The sequence below is a fragment of the Hyperolius riggenbachi genome, chromosome 9 (genome assembly GCF_040937935.1).
Source record: "Hyperolius riggenbachi isolate aHypRig1 chromosome 9, aHypRig1.pri, whole genome shotgun sequence".
Taxonomy (NCBI): Eukaryota; Metazoa; Chordata; class Amphibia; order Anura; family Hyperoliidae; genus Hyperolius; species Hyperolius riggenbachi.
The window spans coordinates 112786933-112807346 of record NC_090654.1 but is presented as its reverse complement, the minus strand read 5'-3'; the positions used below and the strand labels follow the sequence as shown (position 1 = coordinate 112807346).

At 41.9% G+C, this 20414-nt stretch overlaps 1 long non-coding RNA gene across 1 annotated transcript; it reads left to right on the top strand.

The window, feature by feature from the left end:
• Window positions 1–1575: 1575 nt before the first annotated feature.
• Window positions 1576–18878, top strand: LOC137532625 (uncharacterized). The gene is made up of 3 exons (XR_011023962.1): window positions 1576–1725; window positions 9010–9135; window positions 18564–18878. It is a non-coding gene; the product is annotated as an uncharacterized lncRNA (long non-coding RNA).
• The last annotated feature ends 1536 nt before the right edge of the window (window positions 18879–20414 follow it).

Here is a 20414-nt window from a genome sequence, read left to right as displayed (position 1 = left end):
CAATAATACTTGAACCATATGCATTTATTTAAAAAATCTCATGCCAACACATGCTCTACTGCAGTCACACAACTGATAAATTACTCAAGAAATGACCACACTAAGGGTTGGTTTCCACTGGGAGCCTCAGATTTTTCCAATTCGGCCATGACTGCTCTGCAGCCCCAAACCGAATCGCTAAGCCATGCCATGCACAGCTATAGTGATTTGGCTGCGTGCTGCAAAAAACAGCAACATGCCATCCAAAATGTGGCTACTTGCTATCTTGCTATCTTGACAGCAATTCCATGTTAGGTATAGGCAGCCTTTCCCCGCCCCTCTTGTCTGCGGGGAAACATAGTACTTTGATCCTTTTTTTAAAATCTCAGTTATGCCCTGTTTACTTAACCTGAATGTAAAGGAGAGATCGTAAAACTTGAGACATCGTCCATGCACTAAATATAAAAGTATTCCTCCAGTGCCCATGCTTTATTTACAGTGGCATGGTGTGGTAGTGTGTGTATGTGTGTGTGTGTGTGTGGGGGGGGGGGGGGGTTACTTTTGTCAGTGTCGCTGTTAGATACATTTTCCTTCACTTTTAGAGTATAGGACCACTATGGAAGTTTGTGCCTCAATTATGTAAACTGGTAGTCCTGATACAGAAGATGGGGGAACTAGGGTCTTGCTGAACTCCTACAACATTTTGCATAGAATTACCGATGCTGTGAAATTGTAATTTTATTGCAAATATACTTTTTTGCACTAATCATAAAATTAATTATTGTTAGTGCAAAAATATGTTCACAATGGGTTACCATTTCGCTAAGGATTTATGCTTTTCTGCATAGAATTTTGACATGGAAGTTTCACATCAATAGTACCTTAGTATGTTTATTAGACATTTTTTTCTCTTTGTATGGAAAACAAATTGCAAAAATCTAAGAAAATTGTGAGCTCAACAATAAAAAGTAGGGATTCTGATGATTCCCCTCCATACAGAAATGTTTTACTTGTTGCTTGCTGTCTCCATCACTGTTGGAGAGATGACTCTACTTCCTTTCTGAACAGGAAGTGATGGAAACTTACCGGTTGGAACATGAAATCCAAAAGTTCTATTCTCTCATCACACTAGCCAAATGTGTAATAACTCATTAAAAATTGCAAATATCATACAGAACAATTGTATTCAATGCAATACAACTTTATGGGGTAAAAGAGTAAGGAAAAGTGAACAATAAAACTTCATTTGGTAGGTCAAAGTAATATAAAAGTTGAATAATAAACCTGTCAGTGATTTTCTCAAACAGGTGTCATTCCCATTGAAGAGCAGGGTGTTAGCTGTTCCCGAGGCAAGGCAGAGACATGTAGAGTTTGGCAACAAATAATTATACACACTTTAATATTCAAGCAGCAGATATATATCTAATGTTAAGTATACTATTGGTATGATAAGATTCTTGATATTTAGCTTTTTTCATGTTATGAATAAGAAAAGCAATAGATAAAAGGACATCTCTTTTCATATCATTAATAAGAAAAACAACAGATAACAACTCCCTGAATTCTCATTTGCAGCAGAATATAAATGCCCAGGTTGGTCGTAGACACCTCAGGTCGTTGGTAGTGGTTGGTAGTGAGAAACCTCAGTCCTTAAGATGAAGTCTCTAAGCCTGAACATGCTGCTGGCCACCTGTCTCCTAGCTCTACTGATCAGTTCAACATCAGGATACCTCATGAAAACAGCACGTAAGAGACTGCATAACATACAATTAATGAATGTTTTATTAGCAGAACGAGTACTGTATATACTCAACCATAAGTCTAGAAATTGAGGTCTGACTCACTAAATAAAAGTATAGAGGGTGACTTGTACATGAGTCATGAGTAACAAATGAGCACAATGAGTAATTTGCACCAATTTACCCAGTGGTAAGTGACGCTGTTTTTGATAAAGAAAATGCCAAGAAAACACAGGTCTGAAAGTCCTGGCCACAGCAAGTAACAAGGAAGGGGGCAGGGGGAAAATTACTGGGCTGCAGGGAGGGGGTGAATAATTGCTGCACTTGAGGGCATAGAGGAGTTATTGGCTACACTTAAAGAGACTCTGTAACAAATTTTCATCCTTATTTCTTCTATCCTATAAGTTCCTATGCCTGTTCTAATGTGCTCTGTCTTACTGCAGCCTTTCCTAGTTGCACAGTGGCTGTGTTATCTCTGTTATATGATCGAATCTTCTTTCCTCTGTCGGGTCTGTCGGACTCAGGCAGTCAGGCTGGAATGTGCTGTGCTGCTTGTGATTGGATAGAAGCTATACACACCCTCTCCAGGCCCCTGCACACTCTGTATGACTCACACACTGAGCTACTCTCAGCCTATCACTTGCTATGTCTTTTGTTTGTAAACACTGCATAAAAATGGCAATTACAAGCCAGGATTGCAGCAAGGAGAGGCAGAAACAGCACAGAGGGGCCTAGGAGAACATAATGAATAGAATGGCATGCTTTTTATTGTAAGAAGTTTAGAGTACAGATTCTCTTTAAAGTGACATTGAAGTGAAAAAAATATGATATAATGAATTGGCTGTGTAGTACGGATAATTAATAGAACATTAGTAGCAAAGAAAATAGTCTCATATTTTTATTTTCAGTTATACAGTTTTCTTAATAACATTGCATCATTATCTAATATTTGCAGTTTACACACTACACTCAGCATTTTAAATGATTTCATAGAGCAGGCTAATGACCTTTTGAACTTTCCCTCTGCAGAAAAAAAAACAAAATACAGTGACAGACAGTTGAGATAGTTGAGATAATAAAGCTTCAGAATACAGAGCTCTCTGCGACTTTGAAAGTCAGAGAGCTCAGTGAAGCTCTTTTGCATAGATAACAACTGGAGTTTTATTAAATCTTCCTGTACTGGAAACAATATTAGACTCATATCTTTGCTGCTAATGTTTTAATTCTTAGCTTTACTACACATACAACATTATTATATCATAAGTTTATTTTCCCTTCAGATTCTCTTACGGTACTTGTACCCAAGCAAGCATAGTTTTGGTAATAGTACAACATATGGGTATTGTATGCTGGCACATATTTCTAAATGTTGGAGTAAAGAAATGCAAATGTAATGCTTTAAAGCAAACCTGAAGCAAAAAAAAAACCCCACAAACCTTATAATATAATGAATTGTATGTGTAGTACGGATAAGGAATAGAAGATTAGAAGCAAAGCAAAGAGTCTCATATTTTTATTTTTAGTTATATATCTTTATTTATTTAATTAAAATGCATCATTCTGTCATAGTTGCAGTTATAAAAGCACACTCTGTCTAATAACGACCCTTTAAACTTTCCTGCAGCAACACCTTTTTCTCAAGCTGTTTAACACTGTTTCTTTGCTGGTTAAGTGCTTCAGAAAACAGGACTGTATTCAATCCAGTGGGTCGAAGAGCCCAGGGATGCTCTTTTGCATAGATAACAACTGAAGTTTGTTTAACCACTTAACATCTCGTTTTCAGCTTATGCATCCGAGCAATGTTCACCTCCCATTCATTAGCCTATAACTTTATCACTACTTATCACAATGAACTGATCTATATCTTGTTTTTTCCGCCACCAATTCGGCTTTCTTTGGGGGGTACATTTTGCTAAGAGCCACTTTACTGTAAATGCATTTTAACAGGAAGAATAAGAAAAAAAATGAAAAAATTAATTATTTGTCAGTTTTCGGCCATTATAGTTTTAAAATAATACATGCCTCCATAATTAAAACCCACGTATTGTTATTGCCCATTTGTCACGGTTATTTCACCATTTAAATTATGTCCCTATCACAATGTATCGCGACAATATTTTATTTGGAAATAAAAGAGCATTTTTTCCGTTTTGCATACATCACTATTTACAAGCTTATAAAAAAAAAATAGAGAGAAATATTTCATCTTTACATAGATATTTAAAAAGTTTAGACCCTTAGGTAAATATTTATGTTTTTTTTTTTTTATAGTAATGTTTTTTTTTTTTTTTTATTAAACATTTTATGTGGGCATTTTTGGGAGGGTGGGATATAAAAGTGTTTAATTTGGGGAAATATTGGTGTATTGTAATGTTTTTGAGGATTTTCTTGTAGTTTTACTTTTTGGCCACAAGATGGCAATCTCGATTTTTTTTACATGACGTCACTCTAAGCGTACAATGTACGCTTAGAGAGACACAGCTTCAGAAAGAGCGAAGCTTCCGAGAGAAGCTGTCGCTTTTTCAGCGGGGGAGGGGAATCAATGATCGGGCTCCATAGCCCGATAAATTGATTCCGTGGCTACCGACTACGCGGCCGGGAGTGCGCGTGCACGCGCGCGATCGGCTGCGGGAGCGCGCGGGAGCGCGCCTGTCCTCCTTGACGTTTTTATACGTCAAGGAGGACAAAGTGGTTGACTCTTCCTGTACTGGAAAACAATATGAGACTCTTTTCTTTACTACTAATGTTCTATTTCTTAGCTGTACTACACATACAATTCACTTTCTCATAAGTCTATTTTCGCTTCAGGTTTAAAGTCCATCATATATAACAGTTCATCATATATCATGCTTACTGCAGGTTGACGAATTTGTGGTGTTACTAATCAAGATAGCCCCCCCATTGTAATTATATTATCATTGGGGGGGGGGGGGTTGAGAAGGGAGACAGAAGGGCTAGGTGTTTATACTTACTTTATACTTACTTGACTGTGAAAAATGTATGCTGACCATATACAAAAGCATGAGATTTTATGAATAATGGTGGATTTAATGAAATTATAGCATCCAGCCAAAACCAAATCAATCAGGCCTGGAACCCACTGCAAAACGCAATCGGTAATTGCAATCGCTAGCTTTTGTATGAGCAGTTTGTAAGTGATTTCATGAGCATTTTATGGACTGTTTTTAAAAAGTGTATCAATTTGCCAGCAGTTGTGTAGCGATTAGCGATTAGCGTTTTAAAGTCTGATTGGTCCATTCAATTAATTTTAATTTTGTTACAGTGTGCAGTAACTTTAAAAAGCTAGCAAAATCACTCCATGCAGGTTTTGATGAGCGATGATATACTTAACATTGAAACGCTAATGCTCCCAAAATGCTGCATGTCCTGCGCTTGCGATTTCAGGAAGCGCAATTGCTCCAGTGAAAGTTGCCGCATCCATTATCATTAGCTGAGCGTTTTGGCAAAAGATCCAGAAATGCTCACAAAACTGCTCTTGTGGGTTCCAGCCCTCAGCTGTGATTTGTTTTTCTAGTGGTATGTGTTGAATTATGCATCGGAAGTAAATTTCACTGGATTGAGCTGAATCTGCACACATTCAGGTGCATTGACAGAATCAAATAATTGCTCTGATTGTTTTAAAATCATTTGGCATTGCATAAAATAGTTGCATTTAAATGTATACATATAATAATATTATACATTTAAAGTAAAACAATACAGCTGAAAAAGAATCTAAAGCCATCATTTACTTACTTAAAGTGAACCCAAGGGGAGAGGTATTTGAAGGCTGCCATATTTATTTCCTTTTAAGTAATACCAGTTGCCTGTTTGTCTTGCTGATCACCTGCCTCTAATACTTTTAGCCATAGCCCCTGAACAAGCATGCAGCAGATCAGGTGTTTCTGACATTATTTGTCAGAACTGACAAGATTAGCTGCATGCTTGTATTTGGTGTAATTCAGACACTGCTGCAGCCAAATAGATCAGAAGGGCTGCCAGGCAACTAGCATTGTTTAGAAGAAATAAAGATAGCAGCCTCCATATACCTCTCACCTTGGGTTCGCTTTAAAAAATAATTAACTTACGTCAGCACGATTTTAATTTTTTTCAGGTTATCATGTTCATTAATTTGATCACTTCTGATTAGAAAACTAATGTAATTTACGGTAATAATTATTTTTATTTATCTACTTGCCCTTTAAAATGTATCTAATCAATTTTACAGGTTAAATAAGGTATGATTTTAGCCTGTGTTCTAACTGTTTCATTATCACTACTCATAAAGCCAGAAGAAGCCCAGGAGTAGAAGCAGAATATTCTGGGACAGGTTGTTGTTTTTTTTTCATTCACTGCAACTGAGAGATCTTGAACAAGATCGGCAGCTTGTGAGTTTTAATTTATGATCTGTAGCTGGTTCCATCTCAGGCATCAGTCAGTAAGTTTGTCTGATTGATGCCAGAGATGGAGCCAACTGCAGATCATAAATTAAAACTCATGTGGAAGTCTATTTGGTATCTCTTAGCTGCATTGAATGAAAAAAAAAAATCCCATTATACAATTAGAATGGTTAATGATTAAACAGTAATGTCACTCCTTCAGCGTGTACTAGAGAAATCGCCGCCGGGAGACTTGGGCGCAGGATACAGCCGGTATGGCTTATCCTGCTTCTGCGCAAGTTCTCGGCAATGTTAAATACTATTCCCCCTCTAAGTCCACGTGGATAGTGGGGGAATTAAATAATTTGGCTTCCAGCAATAGCTGGAGGCCGAATTACAGTGTTGAAAAAGTAACTTCAGTACCGTCTTCTGACAGCGTCTAAGTTACTCACTGTTCTCCGATATAGCCATAATTTCTGTTACGGTCTATGTTGGCGCTGGCTGCGCCCAAATCTCCTGCGCTGGAATAGCAGTGTTCATCCTTCTGATGGCTATAACTGAATTAGCACATATTATATAGCCAGTAGTAAATGTGGGGCTGTAATGCCAGAGGTTTTCCAGATGAAATTTCGTGCAGCCGAGTAGCAGCGTTGGTAACCACATGTGTGTCAGTAGCGTCTGTAGCCATATATGTGTCAGTAGCACTTGTACCCACGTGTTTCAGTAGCTTAGGCATGGTGTGGTTACACCGCAGCAGAAAAATGCCTGCGGTTACATCTAGAGGCACCTACCGATACTCAGATGTACAAGCAGAGGATGGACTCCACCCCACTGCCCATGCCCGTGCTTAGTAGCACCCAGAAAGTCCATGGGAGTAGCAGACAGGTGGTGACTGCACTGCTTCTCAGCTGGCTGGCTGAAGGAGGCCTTATTCTTCCAACAGAAAGCATGTCCAAAGCAGCATTTTCCATTAATTTGGGAAGATTTCTACTGAGTCTTTTCTGACAGGTAAGAAGTCTCTCCAGAGAAGATAAGGAGAGTAAGGAAAGTCTTGGTATTGGTTACAACCCTTGCCCATAAGATCTAAAGTATTGACTTTAATAATTAATAGTGTTTAAATCAGAAGAACACAGCGTTCAAGTGCTTAAATATACTAATGGCATGCGCTATCCTGCATTTGATTGTCAGCAATAATAAAAGAGGGAATCAGGACACACATATGAACAGCAACTGGGTGCACACATGAGTGCATTGGCCCCATACAACTATGAGCAATGGTTGGCTACACATGTGAGTATTGGCTGTGTACACATATGAGCATTGGCTGGGAACACCACAAGAATACTGGCTGGGTACACACATGAGTATTTGCTGGGCACACACATATGAGCACTGGTGGGGCACACATAAAGGCGCCCATACATCAATCAACTTAGCGGTTGATCAACCATCCAATTTCAATAATTATTATTGAATTGGATGAAAATCGGTGCTGCCAAGTACATGCCCGATTGACGATGCGACCAATTTCAGGCCGAGCATGTCGATTGGATATGCTGCAAGATGTTGCGCTGTCGTGGTTCATCAGGTGCATGGCAGTAACGGTGAGCAATATCAGGACGGCTCAAATCTGCTGCACTTCCATTAGCCCTATACATGCCGCCGGTGCATAGCATGCTGCACATATGACGCGTCATGCTGGCAGTGTGTATAGGGCTAATGGAAAAGCAGCGGATTTGGAAGACAGACGGGCACCACGACACAGGACAGGTAATGTATAAATGCACACACTAGTGGAACAGCAGTGGATGCGGCCAATTCCGGAGAGATTTCAGATTAAACTAATCAAGAATCGTCCTGCGGTGTATGGGCAGCCGACCGATCTCTCTTTAATCCGATTCTCTTGGACAAATCTGCCTATCATTGCCTGATGTATGGCTACCTTTAGAGTATTGGCTAGGCAGACATGAGCACTCGTGGGGCACACATAAGAGTATTGCCTAGGCACACGTGAGCACTGGTGGGGCACACTTAAGAGTATTGGCTGGGCACCCATGAGCACTGGTGGGGGACACATAAGAGTATTAGTTGGGCACACATGAGCACTGGTGGGGAAACCATAAGAGTATTAGTTGGGCACACATGAGCACTGGTGGGGAAACCATAAGAGTATTGACTGGGCACACATGAGCACTGCCGGGACACACATAAAAGTATTGGCCGGACACCCTGAACACTGGAGGGGCACACTTAAGAACATTGGCTGGGCACACATGAGAGTATTAGTTGGGCACACATGAGTATTGGTGGGGCACACTTAAGAGTATTGCCTGGGCGCACATGAGCACTGGTGGGGCACATATAAGAGTATTAGTTGGGCACACATGAGCACTGGTGGGGCACACATAAGAGTATTAGTTGGGCACACATGAGCACTGGTGGGGCACACATAAGAGTATTGGCTGGGTAAACATATTTATATGAATCTATGGGCAGTATGTAGATTCTGGATATTCATGAGCAATGCAAAGATGCCTATGACTTTAAATAAAACTGTGTTAACATAATCTACTTGAAATGGCTTTGAAGATCATGTAAACCTGATGTAAATAAAATAAAAAACCTCAGTAGGACTAGTTCTGCCCTGTCCTGCTAATGTTGTGGGAGTATACAACCTCTACCCCTCCCAGGGACCAGTCACTCTCCTCGGAGTAAAGACTGTGTTCCTACTGTTTTCTTTTCAGCTTGTCCTAGATCCCATTGGCTTACATATGTCAATCCATAGAGAATATGGTTATCTGACCATTCCTTGAACTGGAATCTGTGGCTTCTACATGTCTATTTGCAGAATGATTAGAAAAACAGGAGATTTTTATTTAGTTCTTCCTTTTTGTCTTCCTTTCATCTTTTAGAATGCCCTCAGGTTTCACCTGTTGTCTGCACTGTAGTTCGGGATACCTGCCATAGCGATATGGAGTGCGGATCCGGTCACAGTTGCTGCAATACTGGGTGCGGATCGTCGTGTATGCGCCATGGCTGTAAGTACTATTTATTTTGAAAACAGATAGGTTCATTTGGGAAATCATTGTTTGAAAAGAACATTGAAAAAAGGTATTTTAATTTAACAATAAACAGATCTTTGGCAGATTGATTGATATAGTTGGCCTGGAGAACATCAGGATACAAGAGCTGAGACGTTCCGATGTCCATATTGATCAGTCAGTAACTTCTCTCTGCTGTAATATAGATGAGTAAAAGGAAGAATTCTTTCAATGCATCTTTTCATAAAAGTGGGATAAATTTTACATTTTAGAATTAAAAAATCGCTGTAAAACACAGAGGGCCATATGCAATTACTGTATGTTTTCTCCTGAATGATTTCACAGTAGGGGCTTTATTGTTATACCTTTCCAGTCCCCAGCAAGGAAGAAAATACTCAGAATAAGTTTGATATTGCTGGGTTACCAAGGTTTAAAGGAAACATCCAAGCTATTGAAAAAAAAAGATCCACTTACCAGGGGCTTCCTCCAGCTCGTGGCAGCCGCCCTGTGCCGGTCTTCTCCGTTGGCGCAGCCGACCTCGCCAGGTCCGGTTACGGGTCGGCTTCTTCTGCGACCCACCGCACGGGTCACGTGGTCCCTCCGACATCTCTGCGGTAGTGCGCAGGCACCGTCAGGTACCGTTCTGATGACGTCAGAGGGACCACGTGACCCGCACGGTGAAGCGCAGAAGAAGCCGATCCGGAAGCCAACCTGGCGAGCCACCGGAGCTGTGGCGAGGGCACAGGACAGCTGCCACGGGCTGGATGAAGCCCGAGGTAAGTGGATCTTTTTTTTTCAATAGCTTGGACCATTCCTTTAAAGGGGTTCTGTGGAGGGGACAAAAAGACAAAATCCAAAACTTACCTGGCGCTTTTATCGGCTCCCTGCAGCTGTCATGTCCCATGCCGTCCTCCTCCGATCTTCCGTTCTCCTCCGCTGGTCCCGGTCTAATGATGCGTCTAATGATGTGTCTAATTAGACTGCGGCTGCACGTGTGCTTGCTCTCGCATGCGTCTTCCGGAGCTTACTGCGCAGGCGCAGTACAAGAAAACGTAGTACTGCGCAGTAAGCTCCCGATGACGCACATGAGAGCGAGCACTATTCGTCTATTTAGACTAATATTAGACCAGGACCGGTGGCTGGGAACCGAGGATCATAGAAGGACGGCACGGGACATGACAGCTGCAGAGGGCTGATAGAAACCCCAGGTAAGTGTCAGATTTTGTCTTTTGAACCCCTCTACAGAACCCCTGTAGGTGTAAGCAGAGGGGAACAGTTTGTTAACGATTACCACTATTCACAGCATATATAGTAGATCATTACTGGCATAGGACCATTGAAAAGCTAATACTGCAGTTGAGAGAGGACCTCTAGTGGGCCCCTCTGGTCCAAGGGCCCTGGTGCGGTTGCAATCTCTGCATCCCCTATTGCTATGCCATTGTTAGGTGGTGAATTGTTACATTGTGGATATGTTGAAAAATTATCTCCTGTGAGAAAACTCAGGAGAAAAGTTAATTGAATAGGTGCCTGGAACTTTTAGTATTTCTCAAGAGGTCCACAAGCTGTCCTGCTTACTGTGTTTAGATAGCAATACTCCTCTGGTCCTGATGTAAACAAAGTTATTATTGTGTAAATGTACAAAAAGGGTTACAAATCTACATGGGTATAAAAATTATAATAGACCTTTTATGTATGCATTATGGTACAACTAAATGTGTGGAGTTCATGCTCCCACCTCCACTTTTAGAAAGTCTGGGACCACAATATGGCAGGTTCATGGCATACCCAAGAGTGCACATGCTGTCACCATCCATGGAACTAAGGCCTGGTGCACACCAAAACCCGCTAGCAGATCCGCAAAATGCTAGCAGATTTTGAAACGCTTTTTCTTCTTTTTCTGTAGCGTTTCAGCTAGCGTTTTGCGGTTTTGTGTAGCGGTTTTGGTGTAGTAGATTTCATATATTGCTACAGTAAAGCTGTTACTGAACAGCTTCTGTAACAAAAACACCGGCAAAACCGCTCTGAACAGGCGTTTTTCAGAGCGGTTTGCAGTTTTCCTATACTTAACATTGAGGCAGAAACGCATCCGCAATCCAAAAAATGCCTCACCCCGGGAGGATTCGTTTCTGCAAAACGCCCCCCGCTCTGGTGTGCACCACCCCATTGAGATACATTGACCAAGCGGATCCGCAGCTGCAAGCGGATCTGAAAACGCTGAAAAAGCCGCTCGGTGTGCACCAGCCCACACATAACATTTACTGAATATTGCACTTTTCTCCTGGCAGAAAGAACATTATAACATTATATAAAGTTAAAGTAATAGAAAGAAAAGGAAGGAAAAAGATATAGTAGGAAATGCAAATTAAACATTAAAGTGTGAAAACCTTTTTAACATCTTAACTGTGCCATACTACAATATTGAGCTATAATTATGTAGTTGAGATGTTTTTCATGTCTCCTATAGCTAGTCACTAGATAGTTAGATAGATACTGGGAGTGAGAGCGGTGTTTATCTACCTACTACTAGTATTAGAAATACTTGTAACACAATGAAAGGCTTAAAGGAATACTGTAGGGGGGTCGGGGGAAAATGAGTTGAACTTACCCGGGGCTTCTAATGGTCCCCCGCAGACATCCTGTGCCCGCGCAATTGCTCACCGATGCTCTGGCCCCGCCTCCAGTTCACTTCTGGAATTTCAGACTTTAAAGTCTGAAAAGCACTGCGCCTGCATTGCCGTATCCTCGCTTCCGCTGATGTCACCAGGAGCGTACTGCACAGGCCCAGTATGGTCTGTGCCTGCGCAGTACGCTCTTGGTGACATCAGCGGGAGCGAGGACACGGCAACGCAGGTACAGTGGTTTTCAGACTTTAAAGTCTGAAATTCCAGAAGTGACCCGGAGGCGGGGCCAGAGCATCGGTGATCGGCTACGCGGGCACAGGATGTCTGGGGGGATCCATTAGAAGTCCTGGGTAAGTTCAACTCATTTTCTCCCGACCCCCCTACAGTATCCGTTTAAAGCACACCTGACCCAAGGCAAAACTACCTAAGATAAGCACAGAGGTACTGTACCTGACTGACTTTTGATCAATTCCAAAGGCTGATTAAACAAGTGCGGTGGGGGCGGGGCAGTAGTGGTGGAGGATCAGTAGCGGGTCGAGGATTTATATAGTGCCAATATGTTGGCGCTTTATAAATCCAATAAGTAGATTAGATTGTAGATTGTTGGTGCTATAGAAATCCAATACATTTATTACAATTGATTTTGTAATTGGTAATTAGCCGATCAAAATTCAATCGGATCAGGGTCATTTGGCTTTGCATAATGGGCCATGATTGACACAGCTTTAGTATTTACTGAAACATAAAATAAAGGGAGCTCCTCAGTGAGGACACAAAGCAGTACCAGCCTGAGTAAAGTTCCAAAATGTGCCCACTATGTTCTAAACTAGCAAAAAAATTGTGGGTAGAGAAGAAGACATCAGTAAGAATTCCTCGCGTTCCTGGCCACAATAGCAGTATAGAGGGTGCTATTGTGGCCAGGAACGCGAAGAACCACTACCGTTCCCAGGCCTGTCGGCGCCTGTCCCCTAAAACGGAAGTGGCTGCTGGTGGGGGACAGGAGCATTGGAGCAAGACTGCGTGGGCACCGGACGGCTGCAGGGGGCTAGTAGAAGCCCCATGTGAGTAAAACTCATTTTTTTTGGGTTGCCTTAAAGTGATTCTCCGGACTAAAAATCTACTCAGCAGAACTGAAAAGGCTTGGTGTTTCTTTAACAGTTTCACAGCATCAGAACTTTGTTTTTCTTACCAAAGCATCATTTTTAGCTGCATTTTTAGCTAAGCTCCACCCATCAAAGAAAACTGCCCAAGCTTTTTTTTCCCTGATGCTGTTCAAAGCATGATTGGATTTCCTATGTTGTTGTTTACGTTGCCTAGCAACTGGGAGGGGTGATCAGCACACAGGACAGTTGGAACTGTGTCTCATGCTCCCTGTTACCTCCTTTCAACCATAAAGATGGCTGCCCTCATGAAATCAAACATTTGCCTGCTCTTTTAAAACAGGGTGGGTAAGATTATATTACCTATCTATTTTAATTAACATAACTAATGTAACTTAATGACAGTATGTTTGTTTAGGGTGAAGTTCCTCTTTAAGTGTCCCTTTAAAGGGTTAGCTCCCTTAAAGAGTAACTGTCAGGCTACAAAAGCTAATTTAAACCTCTATTCTCCTGTGTTAAACAGTTTAGAAGGAAGCCAAAAAGGCATTACTGAAGATAAAAATCTCTCTTACATTTGATGTGTGCTTATCAGCAAAGCTGTTATTCCCAAGCTCTTAAGAAGACGCAAGACGCATACCATACTGCAAAGCATTCTGGGGCTCTCCCCCCGGCTGCTAATGAAAAGTTACTTGGTCAAGTAACAATAGCATGTAACTCAGTCCAGCACACAGCACTGATAAATCTCCTGGCAGAGTACACTGCAGGAGTCCGCTATTGTTCCTTGCCACATGGCTAATTAATATTCACTGCACACCGTGTTATTCAGTACGAGCTTTTCTGTGATCAGGAAGCAGGGAGGACATGACGACACATTTGGCTTCATAGGAGACAGACAAACATGGAACCTGCCATGAGCTGTCAGGAGCATCATTCTCTGCATATACTATATAAAAATTCTGTGAAATCCAAACGTGGACAGTGAAATGCATATGTAATGTAAGTACAGCCTATATTTAGCTACTGATATATGTGTTTATTTTCTCTGAGACCTTATACCTAACAGCTCCTCTTTAAGTGTGCTTAAAATATTTTAAAGGGAGTCGAGGTGAGAGGGATATCGAGGCTGCCATATTTATTTCTTTTTAAACAAACCCAGTTGCCTGACAGTCCTCCTGATCCTGTGTCTCTAATACTTTTCGCCATAGACCCTAAAAAAGCATGCATCAGATTAGGTACTCTGACTCTTTTTTTTACTGCATTAGCCATGTGCCAGAAAATCAACAAGGTCGCCAGACAACTGGCTTTGTTTACAAGGAAATAAATATAGCAGCCTTCATATCACTCTCTCCTCGGGTTCTCTTTAAATGAGACCCTGGTCATTAATTCAATATACTTGCTTTACTTATTTCGCAACTATTTTATAATACAGGCAAAATATTGGCATGTGACTCCACTGTTTTCATGAAGAAATTGTTTCTCATGTTTCTTATATGAACTTCAGAAGTTCATATAAGAGATGCACAGGGTTTATAATCAGAGGAAGATTATCGAAGCAGTGGGGAATGCTTCCAACAATTTTCAATAAGGAATTAGTGCACACTATACAGTAGCTAGTTTACTATTAGTATAAAGTACAGGATAGCAACTTATTCTGTACATACTGGAGATAAAATGTTACTATATTAACTGGAGCTAAAATCAGTTATACAAGTATAGTCCACTAAAATTAAAAAATGTAACATTTAAAATATATACTGTACATGTATAATGCAAATTTCTTGATTGATTAGAATGTACCACTAAGATTTTTGTGAATTTTATGCTGAAGAATATGCATGTATACCAGTTTCTAGGATGAATTGCACACAGGACGATGGTGTAAAAATTGCGGCCCCCCCTTCCCCGTGGAGCCAGGTATAGGTGCCCGCAGTATAGGTTAGCCAGGTCTAGTTGCACCCATTATATATAGGCAGCTATAGGTCCCCCCAGTGGTAACAGGAAAAAAGGGCGCCGGCAGCTAGTGGACAAAAAGGGCGCCACCATTCACTCCCGTAATAAATATCGTTTAATGGGCACCGAACAGGAAAAAAGGGCGCCAGACATTATTAACGTTTTACAAATGGCGCCCGGAGATATTTAATGTTTTATAACTGTGCTTGTGATGATTTAAGTTTAGAAAATGCACCCGTGACGATTAACGTTTATAAAAATACTAAACATATTTATCGTATTTAACTAAAACATTATTTAAAATTGTATCCCTTACTGTTTGTAAAACATTATTCACAAAATAAAACGATCAGTACGTAACGTAAATTGCAATATATTTTTTACAGTCACTATTTGTAAAACATTATTATCCACACAATAAAATTATTTAAAATTTTTATTCCTTAACCTCCTTAGCGGTAACCCCGTGTGTGACACGGGGTAAGCCGCCGGAGGGTGCCGCTCAGGCCCTGCTGGGCCGATTTAAATAATTTTTTTTTTGCTGGACGCAGCTAGCACTTTGCTAGCTGCGCCAGCACCCCGATCGCCGCCGCCGCGCGCCCGAACGCCGCTATCCGGTTCGGCGCGCGGCCCCCTCCCCCAGACCCCGTGCGCTGCCTGGCCAATCAGTGCCAGGCAGCGACGAGGGGTGGATCGGGTCTCCCAATGACGTCCCGACGTCGCTGACGTCGGTGATGTGATCCCGCCCCGTCGCCATGGCGACGGGGGAAGCCCTCCAGGAAATCCCGTTCTTTGAACGGGATTTCCTGATCGAAGCGGGCGGGGGGTTGCCGCAAAACAGCGGCTATCATGTAGCGAGCCCTGGGCTCGCTACATGATTTAAAAAAATTTAAAAATTTTTTTAAAAAAACTGCTGCGCTGCCCCCTGGCGGTATTTTTCATACCGCCAAGGGGGTTAATGTTTGTAAAACATTATTATTCACAAAATAAAGTAAAGTAAATTTTAATATATTTTTTACAGTCACTATTTGTAAAACATTATTATCCACATAATAAAGCGATCAGTAAGGGGGTAGTTAGGGTTAGGCACCACTAGGGGGGTTGTTAGGGTCAGGCACCACCAGGGGGGCTTAGGGTTAGGCACCACCAGGGGGGTCTTAGGGTTAGGCACCACAATGGGGGGGGTCTAGGGGTTAGGAATAGGTACAGGGAGGGTTCTGTGTGAGAGTAGGGTTAGGTATAGTTACAGTACAATATACACCACCAGGGGGGTGGTTAGGGTTAGGCACTAGTGTTGATCGAACACCCAGTTATTCTGGCTCAGGTCGGCTCAGCCTAACATGATCCAGATGTTCGGGATATTCGGCCGAACATCGAGCCCAATGGAAGTCAATGGGGACCCGAGCATGCCTGCTTTGCAGGCCCAAAAAAGGCATACGTGTAAGCAAGAGCAAAATGCAATAAACTGTGTTTTTTCATGGGCACAACTGTTCCCAGCTGGCACTCAAAAAGTACTATTTTTTTATACAACAATAAGCAACAGTAAAATGCAATAAAGTGTGTTTATTTTATGTGCACAACTGATCCCAGCTGGCACTAAAAGTACTGTTTGTTTTTTTCAACAATAAGCAACAGTAAAATGCAACTGTGTTTTTTTTATGGGCACTGTGGCTGCTGCCAGTGGTGAGGCTGGGGCACTGTGGCTGCTGCCAATGCCTGGCAGTGGTGAGGCAGGGGCTCTGTGGCTGCTGCTGGCAGTGTTGAGGCTGGGACCCTGTGGCTGCTGCTGGCAGTGGTGGTGAGGCTGGGGCACTGTGGCTGGCCTGGCTGGCAGTGCTGGCACCTACCTAACCGCTACGCTAGCTCTGTCTCCTACTTACCTCAAGCTAAACCCCAATGCGAATGGCGGAGCCAGCCGCGCGTTCGGGTATTTATATACCTGAACACGTGACCTGCTTGGCCAATCACAGCTATGGTCACAGCCAGCTAGGCTGTGTGACCATAGCTGTGGAAAAAGCATCATCGCCGCTTATTGGCTGCCTGCAAAGGCGTCAATAAGCGAGGGGAGGAGACCGAACAGCGCGGCCGAACACCATGCGGTGTTAGGCTGTGCTCGACCTGAACACCCTAATGTTCGGGGAATAACGAACAGTGTCGATCACTGTTCGATCAACACTATTAGGCACCACCAGGGGGGTCTTAGGGTTAGGCACCACCAGGGGGGTCTTAGGGTTAGGCACCACCAGGGGGGTCTTAGGGCTAGGCACCACAATGGGGGGTCTAGGGGTTAGGGATAGGTACAGGGAGGGTTCTGTGTGAGAGTAGGGTTAGGTATAATTACAGTACACTATACACCACCAGGGGGATGGTTAGGGTTAGGCACCACCAGGGGGGTGGTTAGGGTTAGGCACCACCAGGGGGGTGGTTAGGGTTAGGCACCTCCAGGGGGGTCTTAGGGTTAGGCACTACCAGGGGGGGTCTTAGGGTTAAGCACCACCAGGGGGTCTAAGGGTTAGGGATATGTACAGGGAGGGTTCTGTGTGAGAGTAGGGTTAGGTATAGTTTTAGTAAAATTTTAGTAATACTTACTAATGTTTTACAGCGCTTATTATGAACATAGTTATAGTTATATCATCGTTATAAACAATATTTTCAGATTTTATTATAAGAAGAAACGATAAATGAAGGTTATTCACAATAATATACAATTATAACGATTAAACATATATTATCGGGTTTTTTAGCAAACGTAATTATAAGTTTCACTTTTGAAACGGAAGATTAACTATTCACAAATGCCGATTTCATACACATTGTTTAATGATTTATAAATTTGTAAAACATTTGTAAACGAAATACAACACAATATTTTTATAAACGGTATTACTGCTTATCGTTTACACCTCGCGCCCTTTTTTTCCGACGCCCTTTTTTGATGTACGCCCCCCCTCCCCCAGTATAGGTAGCCAGGCATAGGTACCCCAGGATAGGTAGCCAGTATAAATGCCCCCAGTATAGGTAAGCCAGGTAGGTGCCTCCAGTATCGGTAGCCAGTATAGTCGCTCCCAGTATAGGTTAGATAGGCATGTGCGTCCAGTATAGGCTAGATAGGTAGGTGCCCCCAGTATAGGTTAGATAGGTAGATTACCTCAGTATAGGTTCGATAGGTAGGTGCCCCCAGTATAGGTTAGATAGGTAGGTGTCCCCAGTATAGGCTAGATAGGTAGGTGCCCCCAGTATAGGCTAGATAGGTAGGTGCCCGAAGTATAGGTTAGATAGGTAGGTGCCCCAGTATAGGTTAGATAGGTATGTGCCCCCAGTATAGGTTAGATAGGTAGGTGCCCCCAGTATAGGCTAGATAGGTAGGTGCCCGCAGTACAGGTTAGATAGGTAGGTGCCCACAGTATAGGTTAGATAGGTATGTGCCCCCAGTATAGGTTAGATATGTAGGTGCCCCCAGTATAGGCTAGATAGGTAGTAGGTGCCCACAATATAGGTTAGATAGGTAGATAGGTTAGATAGGTAGGTGCCCCCCAGGAAGAGTTCACCTTCCTGCCATTCCAATCGCTGTTTACTTGCACTGGTCTCCTCCTCTGCATAGCCACGTATACACTAGAATCACAATAGGTCCCTTTAAGATCCCACCTCATGACATGGTATGCCTACATATGCACATACCGGTATATAATAAACACACTAACGCTTTAAGGAATTCGTAAATTGTAATTAGTAATACTATTTTTTTTCTTTCTAGTATTTTCAGGTCTTTTTAGTAGACTCTTTGGTTGTGGAAGAGGAGGTGAGAGTTGTTATTGGCATAGAAGTGGTGGAGGCTGTCACTGTTATGGAGGAGGTAACGGAGGCTATGGAGGAGGAGGAGGCTTTGGATTATTTGGTAAAAAATGAAGACGCATCACAAATTTTATTCTGATGACTGCAACAAAGCTGTCTTTTCTAAGAAAAAAAGAAATACTGATGAGCCATGTCTTATCATTTTGCATGAAAATATAAAACCTAAATAAAAAAAGTGACATTTACAGAAAATAAAGAAGTGCGATGTTGTCTGTGACTGCTTTGTTGTTGTTGTAATTTTTACTACAAAATGAAGCTATTGTAGGGTGACCATATTTTGATTTCCAAAAAAGAGGACGATCGGCACGGCCTCCAGACGAATTCAGACAAGCTTTGGTTGATGAACATTAAATATGAACTATTCTGTTCCAACTTCAACAATATATCTCTGAAATGAAATAAAATAACAGAAGAGTCTCACAAGGACAAAAAAACTTAAACAACAAGAATCTAGACTTTTCATCTTTAGTTTTCTTCTTCACCCTGCTTCTCTTCTTCATCCTCCTTGTCAGCCCATCTATATTTTGCTGAAGAGCTGATCTTTCCTAGCAGTTTTCGATGACTTAACAAATAAGCATGAAAGTCTTTGCAAGACATGTCTTTGAAGTTGTACTGAACTAGTAGAATCCCCTTTACTGACTCTACGGAAAGCTGGTTCCTCTCCTTGGTCCACTGGCTTTGCATTAGTGAAAAAACCCTCTCAACATTTGCATTGTGAGAGGGAAGTGCAAAGACAAACTGTGCAATTGTCAGTAGCTCTGAGTAACATGCAATGCTTTTTGCCTTTTCAAAATATTTGGTCCACTTCTGGTGTACCTGCAGGCCACTGAACTCCTCATCATGGTTGCACATTTCTGTGAATTTCCTCAAATTGGTGACCTGGTCAAAACACTTAACATCATCAACTGCCACCCCGTTCTCTCCAAGGTAATTGATGCATGCCTCCACATCATTCCAGTTTGGTGGCTCACTCAGATCCATCCACACGAATGTTGAGAACTCTTCCATGGGAGTCATCCACTTCTCCAGATACTCCAGACATGCACTGTACAGGCCATGCACATCTGCACAGAACTGGTCACAGCCTTTATCAAGTCCATCTTTGCGCTTCTCTGCCAGTAGTCCCTTAAAGGGGTTCTTCCGCGAATGAGGAAAAAAATAAAAAGTGGTTTAAGCATAAACTATTAAACATCCTTCTAAAATAGTGTAAAAAGTTTTTTTTTTTTTTTTTAAATAAATGGTTTCATCAATATAACATGTATTGTAAATAGTGACATATGAAGGACTGGGAGGCTAATCCATTTGTTAGGGGAGTTTTTTTTTTACTTTCTTTTACAACCATAACTGCTGCCTACATCGTTTTCAGTGATATAACCCACTTCTAGCAGGAATCGCCATTATAACCCTAACTGCTGAGCTCTGCTGAGCTGCTGAATATGTGTTTACATTGTTGCTAGGCAACCAGACCCGTGCAGAGACTCATTTTGTGAAAAGAGTCATAAGCTGCAGGGAGAATCAGTCCCATCTACACCATATGATTCTTTGTCAGATTCGATTCAATTTGATTTGATTCATTTATTTGATTTGATTCAATCTGACATGTCCAAGTCCAATTCATGATTTGATTCAATTTGAATCAAATTGAATCGAATCATGAATTGGACATGTCAGATTGAATCAAATCAAATCAATGAATGGAATCAAATTGAATCGAATCTGACAAAGAATCATGTGGTGTAGATGGGACTGATTC